Source organism: Apium graveolens, chromosome 4 (assembly GCF_009905375.1).
Source record: "Apium graveolens cultivar Ventura chromosome 4, ASM990537v1, whole genome shotgun sequence".
Taxonomy (NCBI): Eukaryota; Viridiplantae; Streptophyta; class Magnoliopsida; order Apiales; family Apiaceae; genus Apium; species Apium graveolens.
The window spans coordinates 242,466,694-242,487,844 of record NC_133650.1 but is presented as its reverse complement, the minus strand read 5'-3'; positions in this window follow the sequence as shown (position 1 = coordinate 242,487,844).

Below are 21,151 nucleotides of genomic sequence, written 5' to 3'. Positions count from 1 at the left end.
GATAGAACACTTTATAATTCAGAAAAAGTTTCAAAAATTCCATTCAACCCCTCTTCTGTAATTCTTGTTGCATTGTTAGGGACTAACAGCGCTCCTTGTCTTGTGCGCGTATATTTCATGTTGCATATTGCCTTAATTCGATTATTGATGATAATTGTTTTTTTATGGTTCCTGCAGAGATTAAATTGAATCAATTCATGAAAAAAAAATATTTTGTGAGAATTTTTACGATATATCGGTAGAACTCATGTTGGATGTTCGAGTTTATTTGGATACCAGCGGATTTTACCGCCGTCGGCGATGAGCCTCGGCGAGCCGACGGTGGACAATGATGATAAATTCTGAGTACTAAATTATAATTAAATAATATTAGTTGGTAAAATTTGTTGCGAAATGAAAAATATGAATAAAAACATAAAAACATAGATGATAATATTGATTGATAATTGAGTTGTACCGGTGATTGGGAATTGTGAATTGTGATTGGATACTATTGTATGATTGGATTGACGTCGAATTGCTTCGACGGGTAGGCCGATAAACAAAGGAGACGCTCCCCGATTTTTCGGGAAATTAATTCTGAAAAATACGGGGACGTAACCTATAATTATCGGAGACATCGAATAAAGAAATATAATTATCTTATACAGAATCTAATTATATGTTGTGACATGATATTTTATAAATAATCAATTACTTTACTATTTTCAAACAAACGAGTATACGTACTTTCCGAAAACAAACACCGAACCGAGTTCCGAAGATGTGAACCATAATTGCTATGTGTATTTCAATAATACATATAAATATGAGTTGGGTTATAAAATCGTATGGGTAGAAGCGATAGTGGTATTATGTTGAGCGAGACGATTATCTAAATTAGGGTATTTTAACCCTGTAGGTCCTAGTCGGAAGACCCGAGATTTGACGTTGGACTAGGAATGATCTAGTGATTAATCATCAGACTCAACAAGATTCCAATCAAAGAACATGAAGGATAGGATTATATCGAGAATATGATAGTGGTTTGACGATAAAGCCAAACGTTCAAGGCAATTTAAAAGTCAACTGATAATAGTGGTTAAAGCTTCTCGATGCAAGTATTCCTGAACTTTCTTTTAAGATACTGCAAATATTTATTCGTTCATATTCTAAGTTCATAATAGTTAACTGTTTTATATTTTGCTGCAATTACTCTAATTATCCATGATCCTTTTATTCTTGTTCCTATAATTCGATTGCTCTCTTGAGCAAATACCCATTCTTTCGGGTTATTTGCAAACCCTGAATTGGGATGTTTTGAATTCAAAATGATTTGACATCAAAACAGTCTACGGGCTGGATGTTTATTATGAGGACCGGTGATGAGCTAGATCCTATGGGTCGGGGATGGACCGGACCCTTAGGCGATAGAGCCTAGGTACCTGAATGGATCTATAAGGTTGGGTATAGATCTACACTGTATCCTGACTGATCAGCAGGGTATACGTGTGAACTAGTGTCCAGTCTAATTTGCTGTTGATCGCCATCAACGGCATTCTCTCTTGAAATGTTTTATGATTCCAAAAACCGGACAAAACCCTGACTCGGGAAATGGATCGGGGAATCGCTTGTCACTTTTGGATTTAAATTAGAGGCTGGTAACAGCCAAGGTTTAGTCGCTCAACTCGCTCAAATAAATGGAATTGTTTAAAATTGTTTAAAGATTTTATCCGGAAATGTTCCTTTGATACTAATGCTTGAAACTCAAATTATATACTTGTTGGGCATTTTTTGGCTTACTCTTGCTTTGTAAATTCTTATTTCTTTCAGAAACAGATAAGGATAAAAGTGAATAGCTTTGATAGACAGCAGAAGTTAGAGAAATCTCCGCTGCGAGAGGTTGAATATGTTAGAAGAATATGACAAGAACATTAATACAAAGGTATTTACACTTGTATTCTAGTTATTGTGAGTTGTAGAAGGTTAGATTCTTATTTCATACCATAACCTGTAAACGATCCGGATTCAAGGGGTTAATTGAATATTCTTTTATTTTATGTAAAGATTGTTTCGTGACACCAAATCTTGACCCCGGATTTAGGTTGTTACAAGTTGGCATCAGAGCTATAGGTTATTGGTCACTGAAATAAGAATAGGTGAGATTAAGATAGGTTTGATAGGTCGTACAAGATAGGAAAGACCCTAGGCATACTCAGGTTAAGTTGAGTTGAGTGCGAATTAGGGTTAGCAGATCTGATACGAATGGGTAAGCTAGGATGGTTGAGGGAAGTGTAAGGCGAATATCGCAATGCTATAAGTATATTGAGTTCTCCGATCCTACAGTAATAAGGAATCGACGGATCGACGGAGACTGGGTATGTTACCCTACTTTTCATGCGGTTTTGAGGAAAATACGATTAATTCTTGTGAGAAGTTGTGAAAGAGATGCTAGGTGAGCTTTGGTGTGATTTAAATTAGAATTAGGTAATAAAATGAGCTCCACGTCGGAGGCAACGAGTTGATGGAAGCTGATGAAGAGTCAAAGTTACAAGCTGCAAAGGCACCACCGTTGCGAGAAGTTTCTTATCACATATCGGGCGCTGCGTGAAGAATGATATCTACCTTACTAGGTATAGGTAAGTCTAGAAAGAAGGTGCGACTCTATCTGCAGACAAAACATCAAATTGCATTAGTGATCGTGAGTATAACGTCCAGGACGATGACGAGAATATGAAAGACAATGATAAACGTCAGTATTGGGTTCAAGTTAGGAATAAAATTGTATACAACGGTAAATGAAGTTTCGTCGACTAATAAGTGCGAGCAGAATCTAAGGAAAAGTGGAAGAAGTACCAAAGTGGAGAGACCCTTATATATGAGCATTCCTTTAATTAGATATCTCATTAGTGAATCATAAAAATAACAAGTAACTTATATAGTAATGATGACCAAATATTTGATTTCCAAAACTTTAAAATGAGATTTCGAAAAAGATTTTCTTAATCAACTTTTAGAAGATTTTTCCTTAACATGAGATTCACAATTTGGCTGTCGAATTATTATTTATGCTTTTTCTATTATAAATAGAAAATGACCTAAAAAAAGAATGGAATTAGACTCAGTATTGTTAATCTGGAAGACCAAGTTGACCCACTAGTAAGAAGAAACTTTATAGTTTTCTGTGAAAGACAAAAGTAAACTTTGTTTAATAATATCCATAATTAAATCAACATGTTAAAACATTATTTACCTAATTCACGAAATTATTAAAATTTAACGAGATTCGTGATTCGAACGGACAGAGGATGATGGAAGAAATGGAAGAATCTTCTAGATGATTGGAGAAGAATTATATTCCTACCAACAAAATTGAGGCATTATGTAATCGATGGTTATTCTACGCGGCATAGATAAAATCGAAAGAAATGATTATAAATTTCATGGGAGCGCAATTATGATCGAATTGTTAAAGCATTTAGCGTGAAGGCATTTTCAGACGATATTCCAAAGTTGTAATGTGACTGAAGCGGTGAATCTCTCATGCGAATGATTCCTAAAGGCATACATAAGTGAAGCGTGGATGGTGACTAATAATGTCATTCTTTTTCCAAGACGATAGCATATCTTCTTTTTGATTCTTGAATACGTATGAGCTTCTCTTATCGATAAATTATATGATGCAAGAACGAAAGGAAATTTATTGTACTCCTTCCAAATCGTTTCTTTTCTCAAATTATTAATTCCAGATTGAGACAAACAGTGTTGTGGTATGACGCTTTGTCGAAATGACGAAGAGTCGGGTGGGACGCCACCTAATCAGGGGCTGTATGCCATATAGTATGAAAGACTGGCCAGCTTGAGTACGGATATGGTTGTCTCATTCTTCAATCATTCTTCTTCCTTCAATTTACTAATTTACAGATTCTCCCAATCGATTGTTGCATTGTTGTTCCTCATTCAGTTTTCAATCAAAATCATATTAACAAACTCTCCTCTTGCGTAAAGTCTGTCCTCTGACGCTTTCAAAAGAAATGAAATAGTGTAGCACATGGAATCATATACAAAACATAGATACGACTGTAAACCGATAAATGGTGGACGTCTACAAGCAAGGAAGAATGGATACACCGACAACGTGGATATGGCAAAGACATCAAGTCAGGAAGTTGTTCTTGCTATGGGGATCTCATCAGTACGGAAGATTATGTTAACGTGATGCACTTCAAATCGGAAAATTTTGACGAGAAATGAATCGTTAGTGAATCGTAATAAATAAATTAATTATAAAATAAGGAAGTAAGGTGGTATACGTCAGACAAAGCGAACGAGTGTCGGGACGATAATCGAAAATCAAGGGAATTCTGAATAATGACTCAGAAAGGCGATAAATACGTGAAGCATCCTTTCATCGCGGGAAGATGTTTGCTGTGAAGATTCAAAACAGAAGAAATCTTAACGGCAACCAAATTTCGAACGTGTTCTTTGAGAAATTGTGAGGCACCCTAACTTGAGTAAATAAGTTATGGTGAATTGGATACCCATAACTGGACCAGTGACAAAAGTTTGATGCGGAACCACAAGTGGAGATGAAGCAATGATGACTCGACGGTGAAACCTTTTAAGAAATAATGATATAACGATTAAGTTTCCACCAGATTACGACGATAATAATGAAGACCAGACATGGTTATTTAAAGATAAACCGATTAATAATGGTCAGAAATAAATTAAAAGAAACGCGAAATCAAATTTTAAGTTCATTAATAACAAATTGTAATATTCTGAAAGAACTGAGAAATGTATGGTTATATTAATCATCGTTGATGTAAGACCCAATTCCAATTAAAAAGATATATGTTATGCCAGTCAGATGCTGATCAAAATGATATAATGTGAATTGTGGTGAATTGATGATTTTTGTTGGTGGAAGTGGGTAGATATGATTGTGGATGATTTGGTTGGTTGATGGTGTCGGCTTGAGTCCGACTGGTAATCAATGGTGTAAGGGAAATGATGTCCAAATTTTCAGAAATTACCCTACGTTCAAGAATAAAGAAGTATATTGTCGTTCTCATCAGTACTCCAAATGATTGCGATCTTGGTTCTTGAGAAAGATTTTTATGACCAAACCAACTTTATGTAATTGGTCTTTGATTTCACTTAGCTAGCCATCACTTGGTTTAATTGATCAGTTAAAAGAGTTAATTGATTAACTTTACCAACTCATGGTTAGTTAAATGGAGATCGAACCCAATTAGATTAAGTCAAACTCTGACATAATTTTCAGGACCGAAATCAAAGCGATTAGCAATTTGGAGGAAGTAATGGCATTAGCAGAAATTGGAAATTGAGTAGTATTAGCGTGATATTGCTGTAGACATGTGTGAGGTTTTATACGCCTTTTCAATAGACAAAAGGAATAGAAAGTTATTGGTTCATGCTAGTGATAAAATATTTTCAAGAACTGAAGGTTCAAGATAAAGCAAAGAGATTTTTATCATCTGTAATAACGTTCCAAGAAGGACTTGAATGTATACCCATGTCGAATGGAGGTTGAATGGAAGTTGCTATGAAGTACTAGGAAACTCGCAAATATAAGTATCCGATGTAAGACAGAGACTGACAAAGTCCGTATTTGAACTCAAAAAAAAGAAATGTTGATCAGTTGGAGAAAGCCAAATATGCGATCAGTGATGATTTAAGCGAGGTTAAGAAAATCGCTATCAATGAATTTTAATAATTTTGTTAATAAGAATTTAAATATTATAAATAAAATCCTTCATTCCAGTGTAAACTCCAGAAATGGCTTATGTCATACTGAACAGATTAATATTGTAAATAAAAAGAGTTCCCTTATATTTAAAAGAGATAATGACTAATGAGAATGGAGAACTAATTAAGAAAAGAAGTGGAATCAAAAGGATGATAAAGGAATTTTATAAAATAATTCAGGATATACGCAAGTTGTAAACGTCGGTTATGCCAGAACTAATAGGAAAATGAAGTGAAATGCCGATAATTGGAGATAGGAATTTCATTCAAAGAATGCGCATAAATAGGGAAAATTAAACAACGGTATTCGTGGTGAACTATTAAAAGAAGGACGTTACAATAAATCTCATATCGGAATTCTTTAGAATCAAAGCAAAGTCCCGAAGGTTCTAACGAATGATTTATCAAGGCTACCTCGAGGAATGAAGTAAGAATTTCTCGTTGGGTACTGTACAGAGTCGAGCTGGTGTCAAAAGCCCTATACCGTATGACCAGTAGGGATGATGTAATGAATTAAGGAAACTTCAAAAGTGTAAAATGGAGGAATAATAAAATAAAAAGTGTTCCGCGCTATGCATAAAGGTGGGCATGGGAAAAAGAGAATGGAGGTATGAAGTTACGCATCGATTATCAGAAGTTGTAAGCCTGAAGATTAAATGAACATAATGTACCAAGAATATTTGGATAGTATAATTGTATTTATTGATAACATCCTCGCTCATTCAAGGACTAAGGAAGACCAAGTTGAACGCCTGAAGATATGCATGCGAAGGGTTGAAAAGTAGTAACTGCATTCTTAGCTTCACAGGTATGAATTCGGGTTATAATTGATTATGAACTCCAGTTGTGTGGTTAACTACCAAACAGGAAAGGTCCATTTAAGGACAGATGTCTTGAGTAGAAAAGAAAGAGTGAATATCATTAGGATTACCAGGGAATGAGTAAAGGAATTTGAAAAGTTAGAAATTGAAGAACAGGTTTTGGTCCGGCTTCTGGATTATACTGATACTTACTTTGTTGTTAGATATCAAAGGTGGTATTAATATAGATGATTGATGTTGACTTCAGTATGGAATGTTGTGAGCATCAAAGTTCATGTTGATATCTAATTTGATATGACAACAAAATGAGTATTAGTACCAAGAATTCGGTTTTGAATAAAGTTATGATTCATTCCATTCCAAATTAATATTTCCTTTTAGATAGTAAAAGATTCTCGCTCGATGAATATACTTGATAGTGATTGGAAAGAAATTGAAGTATACTACAAAGTGGTGAGTTAAATGCAATTATCGAGATTTTCCTTTAATTTTTAGTTTTTGAATAGATTTAGAACATTTCGAAGCATCAAATGCCATGAGCTCAGTATACCGGGTGCAGACGGATGGAAAGTACAAGAGACCAACTAAAGGTTCTCGAATACGATTGAAAACGATAGTATGTTAGGCTAATTGAACAGGAAAAGACATGAAAAGTAGAATATAATATCCAGTGAAAATGGGAGGCATTCATGACCACGAACTATTAGAATTGAAAAGAAAAGAAGGTTAGTGTAAATTAAGTTAGTCCTTTGAAACAATGAGATAGATAGAACGATTGTGAATGAGATGGTCTTGTTATCACAGGTCTAACGAGTTCATAAGACGGTCATAGGTGTATGACCAGGAAGAGTAATTTAGCTCCATCTGTATGAAATGGAGATGTGAGTCAGGTTACGTGAGTAACTGATAGATTGGATGCCGGTAAGAGACCATTGAGTTGTGATTAAAGTGATGAAACCTGAGAAATTATAAGAGAAATACTTGAAAAATATCATGGTCTGTTCCTTAGCATGATTCTGAGGTCAGATCCCTTTTAAGGGGGGAAGGATGTAACGTATGGGAAATATTATGTAATTATTTTATCAATAAATAATTATTATGTGATTTTTATGTGAATGTTGGTTAATTATTTGACGATGGATAATAATATCTGGATGTTTATTTCTGATAAAATTTAGATATTTTAATTTTTAATTATCCAGAATTAAATGTAGATAATTTTTGTATTTTCTGGTAATTTTTGGATTGCTATATGATTTTATAAGAATTTATAGAATTAATAATGATTATTTTTACATAATTATAAAATTACTTTTTTTAGAATCAGAAATCATCCTACTTCAACCGTTTTTGCATTTTTACAACCCGAAACTCTTCCGAAAACTCCTTACTAACCTAATCTGATAATTCTGAACACTTTTCGTGTTTTGACTTTTTCGATCTGGGGTACGGTTTGACCTGTACGAGTTCCGGCGTGAAATTTTTGATATATAAATTATTTTATATATCGATAAAAAATCTGAATTCTCAAAAAGTGAGACATTATTACCTTATTCTCATATAAAGTATTTTATAGGAAGCTCTATTTTGATAATTATCCAAGTCTGGTATTAAAATCGTATCGTTACATCGTTACTTAGCAGCTAAGTAACCTATTTTCGGATCCGATATGTAAATATAATTATCAAATTATTTAATAAACAAATTATGTGATGGGCCTGACCTTATTGTTAATTTTGGGTAATTGTTGGATACGAATCTTATTTGTATAATTAATTATTGAACTGTATGGCATTATTTTGTTTTTAAAATGATTTTATTGAATATTTATTCTCATAAATTCTAAAATTGTTTCTAAAATTATTTTTGTTGTTTTACAATTTTATTTATTATTTTTAGGAGTTTATAAAATTTAAACATCAATATTTTATTCATTATTAATCTCTAAATGATTTTATGATTTCATTTAATGGTAAAATCAGTATTTAATTCCAGAAGGCTTCAAAAATCATGAAAATTTTCTTTTATTAACTTTTAAATATTTTGAGAATTTTAAAATTATTTCGGAAATTTTCTGGCTTTTATTCAACCCCACGTTTGTTCGATAAATTGTTAAATGCGGGTCCGATGCGTAATTTGAAAATGTTTTAAAAAATGTTATTTTATTAATTTTCAATATTTGGAGGTTTTAAGAAATATTTAGAATTATTTTGAATTATTTTATATATATATTTCCGATGAATTTTTGGCACGCGATGCGTAATGATACATTCGCGATTCAGGAACGAGACAAAATAACAACGAAAGAAAAAAAAGAAAGAAAAGAAATATATAGATATAAGCCTAATTCTACCCCCTATAGCACTGCCTCCTGCATCAACCGGTCAATCTCTCTCGCTCGTCACTCTTTCTTCCTCAATATCTCCCGATTTTCTCCTCCCTTTCCTTCTCCTTTCTTTTCCTTTTCTTTCCCCCTCCTTTCGGTGGTTCTCTCATGTACCCTCTGCCGCCGCCGCCACGGTTCTGTTATTTCCGGCCGCTTTGTTTTAGTGGTATTGCTTCGTTTTTGCTTCGTTTCTGTAACTGGTATAAATATATACTTCAGTTGTGTTGTGGTGCTATGCCCGCCGCCGCCCTCGCCATTTTCCGGTGAGTTTGGTGGTGCGTGGGTATGCGCTGCTTGTCTTGTGCACGTATATTTCATGTTGCCTGTTGCCTTAATTCGATTATTGATGATAATTGTTTTCTAATGGTTCCTGCAGAGATTAAATTGAATCAATTCGTGAAAATAAAATATATTTTATGGGAATTATTACGATATATCGGTAGAACTCGTGTTGGATGTTCGAGTTTATTTAGATACCCGCAGATTTTACCGCCGTCGGCGATGAGCCTCGGCGAGCCGACGGTGGACAATGATGATAAATTCCGAGTCCTAAATTATAATTATATAAAATTAGTTGGTAAAATTTATTGCGAAATGAAAAATACGAATGAAAACATAAAAACACGGATGATTATAATGATTAATAATTGAGTTGTACCGGTGATTGGGAATTGTGAATTGTGATTGGATACTATTGTTTGATTGGATTGACGTCGAATTACTTCGACGGGTAGGCCGATAAACAAAGGAGACGCTGCCCGATTTTTCGGGAAATTAATTTCGAAAATACGGGGACGTAACCTATAATTATCGGAGACGTCGAATAAAGAAATATAATTATCTTATACAGAATCTAATTATATGTTGTGACACGATATTTTATAAATAATCAATTATTTTACTATTTTCAAACCAACGAGTATACGTACTTTCCGAAAACAAACACCGAACCGAGTTTCGAAGATGTGAACCATAATTGCTATGTGTATTTCAATAATACATATAAATATGAGTTGGGTTATAAAATTGTATGGGTAGAAGTGATAGTGGTGTTATGTTGAGCGAGACGATTATCTAAATTAGGGTATTTGAACCCTGTAGGTCCTAGTCGGAAGACCTGAGATTTGACGTTAGACTAGGAATGATCTAGTGATTAATCATCAGACTCAACAAGATTCCAATCGAAGGACATGAAGGATAGGATTATATCGAGAATAGGATAGCGGTTTGACGATAAAGCCAAACGTTCAAGGTAATTCAAAAGTCAACTGATAATAATGGTTAAAGCTTCCCGAGGCAAGTATTCCTGGACTTTCTTTTAAAATACTGCAAATATTTATTCTTTACCATTCTAAGTTCAGAATAGTATACTGTTTTATATTTCGCTGTAATTACTCTGATTATGCATGATCCTTTTATTCTTATTCCTATAATTCGATTGCTCTCTTGAGCAAATACCCATTCTTTTGGGTTATTTGCAAACCCTGAATTGGGATGTTTTGAATTCAAAATGATTTGACATCAAAACACTCTATGGGTTGGATGTTTATTGTGAGGACCGGTGATGAGCTGGATCCTATGGGCCGGGGATGGACCGGACCCTTGGGCGATAGAACCTAGGTACCTGAATGGATCTATACGGTTGGGTATAGATCTATAATGTATCCTGACTGATCAGCAGGGTATAAGTGTGAACTAGTGTCGAGTCTAATTTGTTGTTGATCGCCATTAACGGCATTCTCTCTCGAAAGGTTTTATGATTCCAAAAACCGGACAAAACCCTGACTCAGGAGATGGATCGGGGAATCGCTTGTCACTTTTGGATTTAAATTAGAGGCTGGTAATAGCCAAGGTTTAGTCGCTCAACTCACTCAAATAAATAGAATTGTTTAAAATTGTTTAAAGATTTTGTCCGGAAATGTTCCTTTGATACTAATGCTTGAAACTCAAATTATATACTTGTTGGGCATTTTTGGCTCACTCTTGCTTTGTAAATTCTTATTTCTTCTAGAAACAGATAAGGATAAAAGTGAATAGCTTTGATAGACAGCAGAAGTTAGAGAAATCTCCGCTGCGAGAGGTTGAATATGTTAGAAGAATTTGACAAGAGAATTAGTACAAAGGTATTTACACTTGTATTCTAGTTATTGTGAGTTGTAGAAGGTTAGATTCTTGTTTCATACCATAACCTATAAACGATCCAGATTCAAGGGGTTAATTGAAAATTCTTTTATTTTATGTAAAGATTGTTTCGTGACACCAAATCTTGACCCCGGATGTTGTAGCAGATGGTTGAGATGATTGAGTTGGTTGAAAATATGTTCTGATGGTTGGTTGTGGTTGTGGTTGAGAAGTATGAGCTGTTTGAGTAGTGGTTGTAGGTGCTGATGGAGGTTGAACTGGTGCTACATCAGGATACATTACAGTATAGGTGTCTGGGTCAGAGTTTACTAAGACTTGTTTGACTGATTGAGGAATTTGGAGGGGTCTTTGTATAGTCTTCTTATTATCAGTAGATAATAAGTCAGTGAAAGCCCTTTTGGCAAGTTTAAATGGTGGAATTGACTCACTAAAATTCTGAGGTGCATCAGAACAATAGAAACTGTATATAAGCTGACAGAATCTAACAAAATAAACTTTGTTTATATCTTCTGTCATCCTATCACCTATGAAACCTATCACAACACTGGCATAATCAAAATGAGTTTGATGAATTAGAGCATACCCAATTTGTTGACTAAGGATTGGAATTGCATCAAAATTGGAGCATTTTTTGGCAAAAGCTCTGGTGATGAAGTCAAAGAAGAAACTCCACTCCCTCCTGATGTGGGGTCTCTTCAATTGTCCCAGCTTTGCCAAAGGCTTTTCATAGCCTAGATTAGCCATCATTTGTTGAAGAGCTGGCTCCTCAACTGTTGAATTAAAAATACAATCTTCTGGCAGATGTAGAGCTTGGTGAACAGTAGACACAGTCACCACATGTTCATCCTCCCCCGTTGTAAAGATAATACTTGGGGACCCAGCTTGTCCACCGTCATCATAAACACCTGACCTCTAAAATTCCAGTATATGTGTTCCTGAAAGAGCCTGGGGTTGGGTCAGTGCATAGCCTATTTCACTTCGAGCAAGAAAGTCTTGGACGAAATGAAGTTCTGAAGGAGCCTCATCCTTAGAAAGAATAGCCATGTAGTTATTAGGAACAAACTTGGCTCCATTAAAAATGATGTCCTTTGGTGCCATTACCGTAAAGAAATAAGTGAGAAAATGGTGTGTACACAAGGTGTTTAATAAAATGCCTGTTAGAAAATAGCTTCAGAGAATATTAGAGAGAGAGAGAAAATAAGAGAGATTAGAGAATTAAAAAAGTAGGTAAAAGATTGTAAAATCTTTTAACTCCCATATATATACTCTCTATTTGACAACGGTTATAATTGAAGCAGAACCGACATTAGACACCTGTCACGCAGTAAATAGTCAAAACAATAGTTAGTGGGCACGAGAAATAAGCAGTAATAATTGTGCACATGCAGTTGTCAAGGCAAACATGTTTCCCACTAACCAAATGATTACCACTGTTTTATCTCACCTAATTACTTTCTGATAAATATGACCATTACAGTAAATACCATAAATAAGTCAAGTAAATAAATAATGTCACGTAAGCATCCGAGTTTCCATCAGGATTTGCATCAGAACTTGACTATTATCAGAATTTAAAGGTCATCAGAACATGGCTTCTGTACTCAAAAAGTGAATATCTGTATCTGTGATTCTTCATACAAATACTAACTGGTTTCTACAGAGTTTAATCATCAAAATTTTCATCAGAACTTGTCCTCAGAATTTATGCAAATAATACTTAACTGTTTGTCAAAAATAACTTAATCACCACAGTAATTTTCATCATTCATATGGAGTGAGAGTGTGTGCATTTGCAAATGATCAGATAAAGATTAAAGTTTGATAAACTTCAGTATATCTTAGAAATAAGGCATAACTAAGAAAAATGCTTAAAATTTGTCTTCAATTTTGAAGTCTACTATAGAATAAATTTATGCAAGAGTCCACCTCAACTGTTTATGCTCATTTTATGCATATTTTGACATTCTTTTTACAGTGGCTTCTCAGTGTAAGTGAGTCACAACTGCTATCAGAATTTATGCTATTATCAGATTATTTCTCCAGTAATCAGAGAATCTGAAAAGTCACCAAGAAAAATTTATTTGCTTTTCTAATGCATATAACTTAATACCAGCAATGCACTTGGGTCTTCCCCTTCACATATTTGCTCTAGATCTCAAAGGAGTACCTGACTTCAATTTCTTTTCTTTTGTTTTCTTCAGATAAATGATGCTTATCAAGCATGTAGTTCGTCCATAAGATTTAATAACATCAGAATTTGACAGATAAGAAGCAAGAATCTAGTTTGTGACTTAGTAATAAGATACATAAAGTAAATTTGACTAAGCTCAAAATCAGAATTTGCTTGTGTTCATGAATTTCCACATAAACAACTAATTCAAACATGGGATAACAGTTTGTTAAAGACTACTAAGTCAGCATCTAACAATTAATCCTCATTGAATTGAATGGTCACAGAACATTTAAAACACTATCAGAGTATATAGAATCACATAAGATAATAATCAGTATTTAATATATTACAGTTTAAGCACATATTACATGGAGATAAGACAATCTGTAAACACTGATCATAAGGTCTGATGCATGAGAACAAAAACTAAGCAGATTTTGAGAAAGAACCTGAAACCATTCCAAGTTTATTTACCAGTCTTGTAAAAGTAGCTTCACATAGTGGTTTTGTGAAGATATCTGCTAGTTATTGATCTGTTGGAACAAAATGTAATTCCACTGTACCTTCCGTCACATGTTCCCTTATGAAATGGTACCTTATGCTGATGTGCTTTGTCATTGAGTGTTGAACTGGATTACCTGTCATAGCAATAGCACTTTGATTATCACAGTAAATGGGTATTTTGGAAAATTCTAACCCATAGTCCAGTAGCTGATTCTTCATCCAAAGAATCTGTGCACAACAGCTTCCTGCAACAATATATCCTACTTCTGCAGTTGATATGGAAATTGATTTCTGTTTCTTGCTAAACCAAGAAACCAATCCGCCTCCAAGAAATTGGCAGCTTCCACTAGTGATTTTCCTGTCTATTTTGCATCCTACAAAATCTGCATCTGAGTAACCTATTATCTTAAAATCTGATTCTCTAGGATACCACAATCCTAGATCAGCTGTACCCTTGAGGTACTTGAAAATTCTTTTCACAGCTATTAGATGAGATTCTCTTGGATCAGCCTGAAATCTTGCACAAAGACAGGTAGCATACATGATATCAGGTCTACTTGCAAATAAATAGAGTAAAGAGCCAATCCTACCTCTTTATTTAGTAATATCTATTGATGCTCCAGTATCTTTATTTAACTTAGTTGCAGTGGCCATGTGAGTGGATGCAGTTGAACAGTCTTGCATTCCAAATTTCTTGAGTAAATTTCTGGTGTACTTGGATTGATTTATGAAAGTACCTTCTTTATTTTGCTTGACTTGAAGTACCAGAAAATAGCTAAGTTCTCCCATCATACTCATTTGATATCTTGACTGCATGAGCTTTGCAAACCTTTCACAGAGTTTGGCATTTGTAGAACCAAAGATGAAATCATCAACATATATCTATACCAAAAGTAATTCCTTATCATGGTTGAGGTATAATAGTGATTTATCAATTGTGCCTCTATTAAATCCACTTTCCAGAAGAAATTGAGCTAAAGTCTCATATTATGCTCTTGGAGCTTGCTTAAGGCCATAAAATGCTTTATCAAGTATGTAGACATAATTAGGAAATTTTGGATCTACAAATCCTGGAGGTTGTTCAACATATACCTCTTCTTCCAATTCTCCATTGAGAAAAGCACTTTTCATATCCATTTGAAAGACTTTAAACTTTTTGTGAGCAGCATAAGCCAAAAAGATTCTTATGGCTTCCAATCTAGCAACTGGAGCAAATGTTTCATCATAGTCAATACCCTCATGTTGAGAGTAACCTTTAGCAACCAGCCTTGCTTTGTTCCTTGTAATTATGCCATCACTGTCAGTTTTATTTCTGAACACCCATTTTGAGCCAACAATTGATCTATTCTTTGGTCTTGGCACTAGGATCCAGACTTTATTTCTTTCAAATTCATTTAACTCTTCCTGCATTGCTTGCCCCCAATCAGCATCTTGAAGAGCTTCTTCCACTTTCTTTGGTTTAGTCTGAGATAGAAAGGAATGATAGAGACATTCATTTGATGTAGCAGTTTTAGTTCTAACACCTGCTTCAGGATCTCCAATTATTAAGTCAGGTGTATGTGCTTTAGTCCACTTCCTTGCAGATGGAAGTTGATCTCTAGAACTAGATCCTCCCCCATGATCCATGCTGTCTCCATCAGCATTTTCTGATGCTCCCCCTGAAGTTATGCTCTCTGAAATTTCAGAATTTGAGTTGGATCCTTCAGGAATTGAAGAATTAGAGTTTCCAGAATTATCAGAATTTGGCTCATCAGAACTTGATAAATCAGAACTTGAAGAACCAGTGACAGGTTCTGATGCTTCTTGAGAGTCTTGAGATGTGGTAGGATCATTCTCTTGCTCCCCCTGAACAGGTGCATTTTCCCTTGGAGTGGTTACCACAGTTTCAATGACATCAGTGTTTAACCCGTCAGAACTTATAGGATCAGGATTTAGGTCATCAGAATTTATAGAATCATAATTTAAATCTTTATTTTCAAATCTCAGCTGATAATGATCATTGAAATCTTCAAGTCCAGTAATCTTTTTATCATCAAAAGATACATTGATAGATTCCATGACAACCCTTGTTCTTAAATTGTAGACTCTGAAGGCTTTTGTGGAAAGTGGATATCCAACAAAAATTCCTTCATCAGCTTTTAGATCAAATTTTGACAGCTGTTCAGGAGGAGTCTTAAGAACAAAACACTTGCATCTAAATACATGAAAGTATTTCAGATTTGGCTTCTTTTTCTTCACCATCTCATATGGTATTTTTCCATGCTTGTTTATGAGTGTAGCATTCTGTGTAAAACAAGCAGTCTGCACAGCTTCAGCCCAAAAATAGGTTGGTAGCTTTGCTTCATCAAGCATAGTTCGTGCAGCTTCAATGATAGTCATGTTCTTTCTTTCCACAACTCCATTCTGTTGTGGAGTTCCAGGTGTAGAAAATTCCTTCTTTATTCCATGCTCTTTGCAGAACTCTTCCATGATTGAATTCTTGAACTCAGTGCCATTATCACTTTTTATGATTTTAATAGAATCTTTGACTAATTTATCCAGCTGTCTGACATGATCAGTTATAGTAGATGCAGTTTCATTCTTCTTGTGCAAAAAATACACCCAAGTGTATCTTGTGAACTCATCCACTATAACCATAGCATATTTCTTCTTTGCAATTGATATGACATTGACTGGACCAAATAGATCAACATGCAGTAGGTGATAAGGCTCAAGAATTGAGGATTCAGTTTTGTTCTTGAATGAAGATTTTCTTTGATTTACCTTTTGACATGAATCACAAAGGCCATCAGGAGAAAATATTGATTTTGGCAGTCCTCTCACAAGATCTTTCTTTACTAGCTCATTTATGTTGTTGAAATTTAAATGAGAGAGTCTCTTGTGCCAATTCCAGTTTTCTTCAATTGATGCTCTACTTAACAGACAGATTGCAGAACCATCAGAGTTTGTTAAAAGTCTGGCTTCATATATGTTACCATATCTGTAACCTTTCAGAACTACTTTGCTTGTAGAATTACTTACAACTTCACAGTGTTCTTCAAAGAAATCCACATGATAACCTCTCTCACAGATTTGACTCACACTTAGCATATTGTGTTTAATTCCTAAGATAAGAGCTACTGATTCAATGATGACATTCCCAAGATTGATATTGCCATATCCCAGAGTCTTTCCCATGTTGCCATCTCCATAAGAAACTCCTGGGCCGGCTTTCTCCACAAAGTCTGATAGCAGGGCTTTATTTCCAGTCATATGTCCTGAACATCCACTGTCCAGAACTAGGATGTTTTTCCTGTTGCCCTGAAATCACAAGGACCACTATTTGTTAGTTTTAAGGACCCAGACTTGCTTGGATCCTTTGGCCTTTTTAAGTTTGTTAGCATTTGCAGCGGATTTAGTTTCAGAGTTTATGCTAACATGCTGTTTATCAGATTTTATATCAAACTTTGCATCAGACTTTACACTAGAAGGAATTACATTAACTTTCTTTAAAGAAGGTTTTATTTGATAAAAGTCATAGTACAAACTATGATATTCTTTACAAGTATAAATGGAATGCCATAAACTACCACAATGAAAACAAGGATTTTGTGGTTTAAACCTAAGAGACTGACTCTTAACTCTGATCTAGGAGGTAAAGAGTTTATATCTTTATTTTTCCTGCAAAAAGAAGCAAGATGGTTAGAGTTTCCACAGTTATAACATTTCTTTCTAGGAGCATTAGGAACATGCATATAATTATTGCTTTTATTCACACCTTCCTTTCCATTCCTATTTTTCTTAGCTTCCTTTACCTTGTTCACATTTCTAATCTCTTTCAGCTTATGCTTAAGCTGCTTCTTTGTCATTAAACTTATGTTTACTGAAGTTGGTTTGTCCTGTTTCAATTTATCAGAAGTTGACTTTTCTTTGACTTCTGTTTTAGAATCATTCATCTTTTCAGAATCAAACTTTACAGTTTTTGCTACAAACTTTACAGGATTAACTTTAGGCTTTTCATCTTTCTTGGTAAAGTTTGGTTTAGATGACACGGTTTCCTTTTCTTCTTTATCATCTTCATAACCTAAGCCCTCTTTCCAGTTTCAACTACTTAGTATATTCTGAGTTGTTCTGCCAGAGTTAGTCCAAGTTTTGATGATTTCTCTTTCCTTTTCTAATTCAGATTTAAGAGATTTATTCAGTTTTAGCACTTCATCTCTAACATAGAAAGCATCATCTCTTTCTTTCTGAGTTTGATGGAACATAACTAACTCTTTTTCTAAATAATCAAATCTGTTTCTGACAGCAAGCCTTTCAGATGTTAATCTTTAATTTGTTAAAGTCTGATCTCTAAAACTAATGAACATGGTTTTAAGATATAATCTCAACTCAGTAATATAATCAGTATGAAAAGCAAAAGTTGTTTGATTTACCTTCAATTCAGCAGTGTCAGTACTGCTATCAGCATTTGCCATCAAGGCATAATTCACCTCATTTTCAGAATCTGAAGTGTATGTCCATCTTTTCTTCTTTGTAACAAGTGCCTTGCCTTTATCACTTTTCCTTTCTTGCAGTCAGGAGATATGTGGCCTCTTTCACCACAATTGTAGCATTTGACATTTGAGTTGTCTCCTCTGTCAGACTTTCCTCCTTTGCCTTCAGACTTTCTGAACCCTTTCTTATCAGAACTTCCACCTTTCCTAGAAAACTTCTTGCCCTTTCTGAACTTCTTGTAGGCTATCTTTGTGATACCCTTCACCATAAGAGTACACAATTACATCATCTCTGCATCAACATCCACTTCAGATAAATTTTAGTTTCTGAATCATCATCATCAGGATCCGACTTTATGATGAGAGCCTTTCCTTTGCCCCTTTTTGAGACAACCACTTTAGGAGATTCCTCCTCAGCTTTAAGAGCAACTGTCCTTGACTTTCTTCCATGCCTCTTGCTCCTTTGATCCATCTCAAGTTCATGAGTCTTGAGCATACCATAAATTTCATCCAGAGTAATTTTAGTAAGGTCATAGTTATCTCTTATGGTAGTAGACTTCAAATCCCAAATTTTAGGAAGAGCTAAAAGGAATTTTTAGATTTGAATCTTCAAGATCATATTCCTTGTCCACCAGTGACAGATCATTCAAGAGTTTGGCAAACCTGTCATATAAATCAGTTAATGACTCATCAGCTTTTGAGTCAAAGTGCTCATACTCTTGAGTGAGTATAGTCTTCCTGTTCTTTTTGATTACATCAGTTCCCTGGCATCTTGTCTCCAAAGCATCTCATATCTCCTTTGCAGTCTTGCATCCAATTACCCTGTTTGGCATGACATTATCTATTGCACTATGCATCAAATGTCTTACCCTTGCATCCTTGGAAATAGATGAGATATCTTCAGTTGTGTACTCATTTTTCTCCTTTAGTATCATATTTGCTGGTTGATCAGCAACTGCAACAGAGAGCTTGGTAGGCTTATATGGCCCTTCATTAATTCTATCAAGGTATTATGGATCTGTAGCTTCCAGAAACATAGCAATCTTCACTTTCCATATAGGATACTCACATGGTCTCAGTATGGGAACCCTAATAGTCTCATATCGACTGTGGGTTTGAATGTTTTGAGTATCTTGAGTTTTGGTGGGCTTAGTTGGAGTTTGTGTTTCTTCAGACATGATTGATTATTTGGATCTTACTGTATGTGTGTTAACAGAAAAGCTCTGATACCACATTTTAGGTCACACAACACTATAGAAGGGGGTTGAATATAGTGTTTATACCATCAAATCGATTTATCAACACAAGTATGTAATAGTAATTAAGTATATTCAATATAATAAACTCTGTTACAATAAAATAGTTGTTTTCTCTCAGTGATGAACAATATCACTAAGAGCTGCTAGGTTACAATGTATAATCTTTCTCGTGAATCATAACACATCTAGTGTAAACCCTAAGTCTGTGTTTATATAGTACACTGTTACAAGATATCTTCTAATTGATATGGAATATAATTCTGTCTCCTAAAATATATCAATCAGATATTATCTTCTACAAGTCTTCTAGTCTTCTAACTCTTCATGCATATCTTCTATTATTTTAGTCACGATTCTTTCTTGTTAATCAGCTGCTTTCCTTATCTGAAATATCTGCACTTAAGTCCTGATATAAATTATAACGCCCTTAAGTTCTTATATAAGTTCTGACTTCAGTAAGTTCTGATTTCTAGTAAGTCCTGATATTAAGTTCTGAAACTAAACACAACAGATTAGACATGACATCTCAAATATATCTAACAAAAATAGCAAACCAAATAAATTTATCTTTTTTCTAAAACTTTTACCATATAACTAATATATATAGATCTTCAAATCTTTACAGTTGGATTATTCATAAATTGTTTTAAAAAAAATCGAAACATTAATATGGGAATAAACACTATTAAGAAATACTGGTCAAACTACTAGTTGACTGTTAAAATGACAAACCAAATAAATTTATTTTTTTCTAAATTTTTTATCATATCACTAATATATATATATAGATCTTCAAATCCTTGCGATTGGATCATTCATAAATTATTTTGAAAAAATCAAAACATTAATATGGGACTAAACACTATTAAGAAGTACTGGTCAAACTAATAGTCGAGTGTTAAAATAGCAAATCAAATAAATTTATTTTTTTATAAAATTTTTATAATATCATTAAAATATATAGATCTTAACATCTGTAAAGTTGGATCATTCACAAAAATTTTGAAAAAATCGAAATATCAGTATGAGACTAAACAAAACTACTTTAGTGTTAAGATCTCACCCCCTAAATTCAATTTGTAAAAATAGTTAAAATTTAAATTTCAAATTACTTACATTTTTCCGTAAACTTTTTTTTTGACAATTTTCACATTCGTATGGTTGGATTATAATTTAAAATAAATACAAAATAAATTGAAACTCAAACTATAATTATTAATTGAACCATAAATATCTAACTACCATACTGATCTTTTTTGTTGGAACTAAAATATAAATTTCATTTAAATTTTATTCTATATTTTTTTCAGAAATTTTCCGCCATTTTTAAAAATCGAATTCGACCGAAATCGGTTAAATTTAGTACAAAATTTGTTGGCGGTAAAATTCCCTCCATTTTTTGGCAAGGCTAAATTCGACCGAATGCGGTGGAATTTAGGCGCACGGCTAAACTCAACTGTATAAGGTTGCATATAAATACGGTTGTATTTATTCGGTTGTAATTAGTAAGGCTAAATTCGACCGAATGCGGTTGAATTTAGGAGCATGGCTAAACTCAACCACATATGGTTGCATATAAATACGGTTGTATTTATTCGGTTGTAATTAGTACTAAATTCGACCGCGTAAATACGACCGTA